Here is a 9,371-nt window from a genome sequence, read left to right as displayed (position 1 = left end):
CTATAAATAAAAAGTGTAAATACCTTGCTGCCAGAGGGATCAGGTGATTGAATTATTTTGCTAGTCCATCTCATAAAAGAGGAGCTATTGATGCTTTCTGCCATTACCCCAAGCTTTTTAATCACAGTTATCTACCGCAATGAAACTCCTTAGCTACCTCCTATCATTTCCTAACTGATGTGCAATATTGGCTTCTATTTCACTCCCACATCCAGATACCTATTGTTGGCTCTGTTCAGAAAAACAAGGAACTATTTCCAGACATAGGCAAATATCTCAAAAAGGGATGATTTCCTATAGATTTGTTTCTACAACTGAATGTTTCCCTAGGGAAAAAAAAATATATTTCCTTGTTTTGAATATAACATTAAGGAAAAACTTAAATAGTAAAAAAAACATAATTCTAATAATCCTTTTCATAGACTTACACAGGTAGAATGTTACATTTTACTATTTCAAACTGTCTTCCTTAAAGGGACATGAAACACAATTTTTTTTCTTTCATGATTCAGAAAGAGAATACAATTTTAAACAACTTTCCAATTTACTTATATTATCTAATTTGCGTTAGTTTCATTTTATTCTTTGTTGAAGAAACAGCATTGCATTACTGGGAGATAATTAACACATTGGCCTCTATTTAACAAGGTCTGGCGGACCTGATCCGACAGTGCGGATCAGGTCCGCCAGACCTCGCTGAATACGGAGAGCAATACGCTCTCCGTATTCAGCATTGCACCAGCAGCTCACATGAGCTGCTGGTGTAACGTCGCCCCCACCAGCAGGGGGTGTCAATCAACCCGATCGTACTCGACCGGGTTGATTTTCGGCAATGTCTGTCCGCCTGCACAGAGCAGGCGGACAGGTTATGGAGCTGCAGTCTTTGTGACCGCTGCTTCATAACTGCTGTTTCTAACGAGTCTGAAGACTCGCCAGAAACACGGGCCGTCAAGCCCTTCCGAAGCTTGATAGATAGGCCCCTTTGGGTGAGCCAATAAAATGAGGCATTTAAGTGCAGCCACCAATCAGCAGCTTCTGAGCCTACCTAGGTATCCTTTTCAACAAAGAATACCAAGGGAGCCAAACAAATTAGACAATAGAAGTAAATTTGTAAAGTTGTTTAAAATAATATGATCTATCTGAACCATGAAAGAAAAAAATTGTGTTTTGTGTCCCTTTAACCCTTTGAGTGCTAACGACGGCTCAGCAATCTGGGGGCTCCCATAGACTCCCACCCCGGCGATAGGGCCTGTATAGTGACAGGCATCGCCGAGGCTTCCCGTTTATAGGTACAATGGACAGGGAAAGGGGACATGCTGCTTAGAAGCCTGTATCTCAGGCATCTAAGCAGCTACAGACCCCCCAAGACCCACCATTGGAAAGGTAATTGCCTAACCTTTGGTATAAGTCTTGTGGATCTGGAAAAAAAAATAATTTTAAAAAAAAATAGTAAAAAAACAAAAAAAACAAAAACAAATCCAGCTTATAAACAAAATATTACAGTACTTTTAAAAGGAAATGTAACATTCATTTGAACCTACAATGCTCTGCAAACATTTAAAATGTGTTCAGCATAATTGAATGGGGACAATATTTGTTGTTTTAAATGAATGTGTTGAAGTATTTGCTAATCTCTAACTCTTTTGACTCCATACTATATTGCAGGCATATTTACTGGCTAAAGATAAAATACAAACGTTGTTGTCTGCTGTATCAGACACTGTGATATGTACTTATTGGTGAGATTGTATTCAGACACTGTGATATGTACTTATTGGTGAGGTTGTATTCAGACACTGTAACAGGTACTTATTGGTGAAGTTGCATTCAGACACTGTGGCATGTACTTATTGGTGAGGTTGTATTCAGACACTGTGATATGTACTTATTGGTGAGGTTGCATTCAGACACTGTGACGTACTTATTGGTGAGGTTGCATTCAGACACTGTGACGTACTTATTGGTGAGGTTGCATTCAGACACTGTGACGTACTTATTGGTGAGGTTGCATTCAGACACTGTGACGTACTTATTGGTGAAGTTGTATTCAGACACTGTGACAGGTACTTATTGGTGAGGTTGTATTCAGACAATGTGACAGGTACTTATTGGTGAGGTTGTATTCAGACACTGTGACATGTACTTATTGGTGAGGTTGTATTCAGACACTGTGACATGTACTTATTGGTGAGGTTGTATTCAGACACTGTGACAGGTACTTATTGGTGAGGTTGTATTCAGACACTGTGATATGTACTTATTGGTGAGGTTGCATTCAGACACTGTGATATTTACTTATTGGTGAGATTATATTCAGACACTGTGATATGTACTTATTTTTGAGATTGTATTCAGACACTGTGATATGTACTTATTGGTGAGGTTGCATTCAGACACTGTGATATGTACTTATTGGTGAGGTTGTATTCAGACACTGTGACATGTTCTTATTGGTGAGATTGTATTCAGACACTGTGATATGTACTTATTGGTGAGGTTGCATTCAGACACTGTAACGTACTTATTGGTGAGGTTGCATTCAGACACTGTGACGTACTTATTGGTGAGGTTGCATTCAGACACTGTGACAGGTACTTATTGGTGAGGTTGTATTCAGACACTGTGACAGGTACTTATTGGTGAGGTTGTATTCAGACACTGTGACATGTACTTATTGGTGAGGTTGTATTCAGACACTGTGACAGGTACTTATTGGTGAGGTTGTATTCAGACACTGTAACAGGTACTTATTGGTGAGGTTGCATTCAGACACTGTGGCATGTACTTATTGGTGAGGTTGTATTCAGACACTGTGATATGTACTTATTGGTGAGGTTGTATTCAGACACTGTGACATGTTCTTATTGGTGAGGTTGTATTCAGACACTGTGACATGTGCCTATTGGTGAGGTTGTATTCAAACACTGTGATATGTACTTATTGGTGAGATTGTATTCAGACACTGTGATATGTACTTATTGGTGAGATTGTATTCAGACACTGTGATATTTACTTATTGGTGAGATTGTATTCAGACACTGTGATATGTACTTATTTTTGAGATTGTATTCAGACACTGTGATATGTACTTATTGGTGAGGTTGCATTCAGACACTGTGATATGTACTTATTGGTGAGGTTGTATTCAGACACTGTGACATGTTCTTATTGGTGAGGTTGTATTCAGACACTGTGACATGTACTTATTGGTGAGGTTGTATTCAGACACTGTGATATGTACTTATTGGTGAGGTTGTATTCAGACACTGTGACATGTTCTTATTGGTGAGGTTGTATTCAGACACTGTGACATGTACCTATTGGTGAGGTTGTATTCAGACACTGTGATATGTACTTATTGGTGAGGTTGTATTCAAACACTGTGATATTTACTTATTGGTGAGATTGTATTCAGACACTGTGATATGTACTTATTTTTGAGATTGTATTCAGAAACTGTGATATGTACTTATTGGTGAGGTTGCATTCAGACACTGTGATATGTACTTATTGGTGAGGTTGTATTCAGACACTGTGATATGTACTTATTGGTGAGATTGTATTCAGACACTGTGATATGTACTTATTGGTGAGATTGTATTCAGACACTGTGATATGTACTTATTGGTGAGGTTGTATTCAGACACTCTTATATGTACCTATTGGTGAGGTTGTATTCAGACACTGTGATATGTACTTATTGGTGAGGTTGTATTCAAACACTGTGATATGTACTTATTGGTGAGATTGTATTCAGACACTGTGATATGTACTTATTGGTGAGATTGTATTCAGACACTGTGATATGTATTTATTGGTGAGATTGTATTCAGACACTGTGATATGTACTTATTGGTGAGATTGTATTCAGACACTGTGATATGTACTTATTGGTGAGGTTGTATTCAGACACTGTGACAGGTACTTATTGGTGAAGTTGTATTCAGACACTGTGATATGTACTTATAGGTGAGGTTGTATTCAGACACTGTGATATGTACTTATTGGTGAGATTGTATTCAGACACTGTGATATGTACTTATTGGTGAGGTTGCATTCAGACACTGTGATATGTACTTATTGGTGAGGTTGTATTCAGACACTGTGACAGGTACTTATTAGTGAGATTGTATTCAGACAGTGTGACGTACTTATTGGTGAGGTTGTATTCAGACACTGTGACAGGTACTTATTAGTGAGATTGTATTCAGACAGTGTGACGTACTTATTGGTGAGGTTGTATTCAGACACTGTGACAGGTACTTATTAGTGAGATTGTATTCAGACACTGTGACAGGTACTTATTGGTGAGGTTGTATTCAGACACTGACATGTAGTTATTAGTGAGATTGTATTCAGACACTGTGACAGGTACTTATTAGTGAGGTTGTATTCAGACACTGACATGTACTTATTAGTGAGATTGTATTCAGACACTGTGACAGGTACTTATTAGTGAGGTTGTATTCAGACACTGACATGTACTTATTAGTGAGATTGTATTCAGACAGTGTGACGTACTTATTGGTGAGATTGTATTCAGACACTGTGACAGGTACTTATTAGTGAGATTGTATTCAGACAGTGTGACATACTTATTGGTGAGATTGTATTCAGACACTGTGACAGGTACTTATTAGTGAGATTGTATTCAGACACTGTGACAGGTACTTATTAGTGAGATTGTATTCAGACACTGTGACAGGTACTTATTAGTGAGATTGTATTCAGACACTGTGACATGTACTTATTGGTGAGGTTGTATTCAGACACTGTGACAGGTACTTATTGGTGAGGTTGTATTCAGACACTGACATGTACTTATTAGTGAGATTGTATTCAGACAGTGTGACGTACTTATTGGTGAGGTTGTATTCAGACACTGTGACAGGTACTTATTGGTGAGGTTGTATTCAGACACTGTAACATGTACTTATTGGTGAGGTTGTATTCAGACACTGTGACAGGTACTTATTGGTGAGGTTGTATTCAGACACTGTGACATGTACTTATTAGTGAGATTGTATTCAGACAGTGTGACGTACTTATTGGTGAGATTGTATTCAGACACTGTGACAGGTACTTATTGGTGAGGTTGCATTCAGACACCGTGACAGGTACTTATTGGTGAGGTTGTTTTCAGACACTGTGACAGGTACTTATTGGTGAGGTTGTATTCAGACACTGTGACATGTACTTATTGGTAAGGTTGTATTCAGACACTGTGACAGGTACTTATTGGTGAGGTTGTATTCAGACACTGTGACATGTACTTATTAGTGAGATTGTATTCAGACAGTGTGACGTACTTATTGGTGAGGTTGTATTCAGACACTGTGACAGGTACTTATTGGTGAGGTTGCATTCAGACACTGTGACAGGTACTTATTGGTGAGGCTGTATTCAGACACTGTGACAGGTACTTATTGGTGAGGTTGTATTCAGACACTGTGACATGTACTTATTGGTGAGGTTGTATTCAGACACTGTGACATGTACTTATTGGTGAGGTTGTATTCAGACACTGTGACATGTACTTATTAGTGAGATTGTATTCAGACACTGTGACATGTACCTATTGGTGAGGTTGTATTCAGACACTGTGACAATTACCTATTGGTGAGGTTGTATTCAGACACTGTGACAATTACCTATTGGTGAGGTTGTATTCAGACACTGTGACAATTACCTATTGGTGAGGTTGTATTCAGACACTGTGACATGTACCTATTGTTGAGATTGTATTCAGACACTGTGACAGGTACTTATTGCTGAGGTGACATTAAGACATTGTGGCAGGTACCTATTGCTGAGGTGACATTAAGACACTGTGGCAGGTACCTATTGCTGAGGTGACATTAAGATACTGTGGCAGGTACCTATTGCTGAGGTGACATTAAGACACTGTGTCAGGTACCTATTGCTGAGGTGACATTAAGACACTGTGGCAGGTACCTATTACTGAGGTGTCATTTAGAAACTATGGGCCAGATTACAAGTGGATTGTGAACGTTTATGCGCGAGCAATCAGAGATTATCGCTTGTGTTTGCGCTCGTCAAGCTTACAGCTGGTATGTAGGGTGTTTTTTGCCTCACTTATTTTCTCCATTGTGTTCTATGGGGGAATATGTGAACACACACACAATATTCTAAGTCCAGCTTTTTGTGCTCCTCAGGTTAGCACAAGAGTGAAAACAGTTTACTTTCTACTCATAATATGAGCACAACCCGACGCGTGCAAAAAAGCTTAATTTTCTGCGCAGTTAACGCTTGTGCGAGAGCGTTAATTAGAGCTCCACTTGTAATCTGGCCCTGTGACAGGTGCGTATTGTTGAGGTTGCATTTAGACACCAACACAGGTCAGAAGCCTATTGGTGAGGTGATATGTTAAGTGAGACACGGGCCCCTAGTTATCAAGCCGTCAACCTCAAATACGCTGGAATTCCGCAGCGTATTGGTGGCGAGGCTGATTCACCTTAGTTATCAAGCCCTACACACCGGCAAAAGTAGAATTTAGTGATGTAAGCTTCGATCCGCCGGACTCAGTCCGACACAGATCGATTCTTACGTCACATCAGATGTTCAGAACACAAGTTCGGCACAATCTGACTACTTTTGCTAGTTATCAAAAAACTAGCAGGTACGCTTGGCACTTTTCCGGCCCAGCGTACCTGGTTTTCAATCCGCCGCCCTGGAAGTGGCGGATCCCATAGGAATCAATGGGAGTGTGACCATAGCGAAAATTAAAGTTCGCTGCTGCCCGACATCCCATTGATTCCTATGGGAAGTGTGTACACCTAACACCCTAACATGTACCCCGAGTCTAAACACCCCTAATCTGCCCCCCTACACCGCCACCACCTAAATGAAACATGCTAACCCCTAAGGCCCTATAATAAATGTATTAACCCCTAAACCGCCACTCCTGGACCCCGCCGCCACCTACATAATACCTATTAACCCCTATCCTGCCCCTATAATAAATTTATTAACCCCTATCCTGCGGATCCCGGACCCTGCCGCAACTAAATAAATTGTTTAACCCCTAAACCGCCGCTCCCGGACCCCGCCGCCACCTATATTAAACTTATTAACCACTAATCTGCCCCCCCCTACACCGTCGCCACCTATAATAAATTTATCAACCCCTATCCTGCCCCCCCTACACCGCCGCAACCTATAATAAAATTATTAACCCCTAAACCTAAGTCTAACACTAACCCTAACACCCCCCTATCTTAAATATTAATTAAATACATCTAAATAAATATAACTCTTATTAAATTAATTATTCCTATTTAAAACTAAATACTTACCTATAAAATAAACCCTAATATAGCTACAATATTACTAATAATTATATTGTAGCTATTTTAGGATTTATTTTTATTTTACAGGCAAATTTAAATTTATTTTAACTAGGTACAATAGCTATTAAATAGTTATTAATTATTTATTAGCTACCTAGATAAATTAAAGACAAATTTACCTGTAAAATAAAAACTAACCTAAGTTTCAATTACACCTAACACTACACTATCATTAAATAAATTATTCCTTTTTAAAAATAAATACTTACGTGTAAAATAAACCCTAAGATAGCTACAATGTAATTAATAATTACATTGTAGCTATCTTAGGATTTATATTTATTTTACAGGTAACTTTGTATTTATTTTAACTAGGTACAATAGTTATTAAATAGTTAATAACTATTTAATAACTACCTAGCTAAAAGAAATACAAAATTACCTGTAAAATAAATCCTAACCTAAGTTACAATTAAACCTAACACTACACTATCATTAAATAAATTAAATTAATTAACTACAAGTAGCTACCATTAAATACAATTAAATAAACTAACTAAAGTACAAAAAAATAAAGAAAAATAAGTTACAAAAAATAAAATTACAAGATTTTTAAGCTAATTACCCCTAATCTAAGCCCCCTAATAAAATAACAAAGCCCCCCAAAATAAAAAATGCCCTACCCTATTCTAAATTAAAAAAGTTAACAGCTCTATTACCTTACCAGCCTTTTGCATGTAAAAATAAAATACAACCCCCCCAACATTAAAACCCACCACCCACATACCCCTACTCTAACCCACCCAACCCCCCCTTAAAAAAACCTAGGATTCTATCAGCCAATCGGAAATTAAGGTAGGAAAAATCTGATTGGCTGATCCAATCAGCCAATCAGATTTAGCTTGCATTCTATTGGCTGATCGGATTGAACTTGAATCTGATTGGCTGATATTTATTTAGATGTATTTAATTAATATTTAAGATAGGGGGGTGTTAGGGTTAGGGTTAGACTTAGGTTTAGGGGTTAATAATTGTATTATAGGTTTGCGGCGGTATAGGGGGGGCAGGATAGGGGTTAATAAATTTATTATAGGTGGCGACGGTGTAGGGGGGATGATTAGGGGTTAATAAGTTTAATATAGGTTGCGGCGGGTTCCAGGAGCAGCGGTTTAGGGGTTAAACAATTTATTTCGTTGCGGCGGGGTAAAGGATCAGCAGGATAGGGGTTAATACATTTATTGTAGGTGGCGGCGGTATGGGGGGCAGGATAGGGGTTAATAGGTATTATGTAGGTCTGGGAGCGGCGGATTAGGGGTTAATCAGTTTATTAGAGTGGCGGTGGGCTCAGGGAGCGGCGGTTTAGGGGTTAATACATTTATTATAGTTGCGGCGGTGTCTAGGAGCGGCGGTTTAGGGGTAAATAACTTTATTTAGTTGCGGGGGGCTCCGGAGATGCCGGTATAGGGGGTAGAACAGTGTAGTTTAGTGTGGGTGCTTAGTGACAGTTTATCAATAAAGCTGTAGAAAAGCCGAAGAGCAGTGAGATCGGATGAGTGATAACTATCACAGTCCGCTGCTCATTGCCCCGTACTTGGTGCGCGGCTTTTTGACAGCTTTTTTGATAACTTTGGCGAGCGTATTCAGGTCCGCGGCGGCGATGTGAGGCGAGCTTAGGCGGGCGTATTGGGGCCGGCGATGGCAGGTAAGTAGACACGTTGATAACTAGAGGCCACGGTCACAGAAACACAGAAACAGCTATGACTTAAACAATAATAGCTTTTTTTAGAGGCATTTTTGCTAATAAATAATGAATGCTAAATATATCTAATCAAAATGAGATGTGCTGATTTGCATTTCAAGTTTGACTCCATTTATTCATGTAAGAATTGGTTAGAAAGCATTCTTATTGGTACTGTGTATGCTGAAGGTTGAATTATTAGGCACACTATGTTCAGATACAAGATACTATGTTCCAAATTAATATTTTAAATTATTTCACATTTACACATAGCTGTAAAAGACTTTGCTACCAGGCTACCTTTATAACAAAAAGCTATAAAC

Source organism: Bombina bombina, chromosome 3, assembly GCF_027579735.1.
Source record: "Bombina bombina isolate aBomBom1 chromosome 3, aBomBom1.pri, whole genome shotgun sequence".
Lineage (NCBI taxonomy): Eukaryota > Metazoa > Chordata > Amphibia > Anura > Bombinatoridae > Bombina > Bombina bombina.
This window is presented reverse-complemented; position numbering follows the sequence as displayed.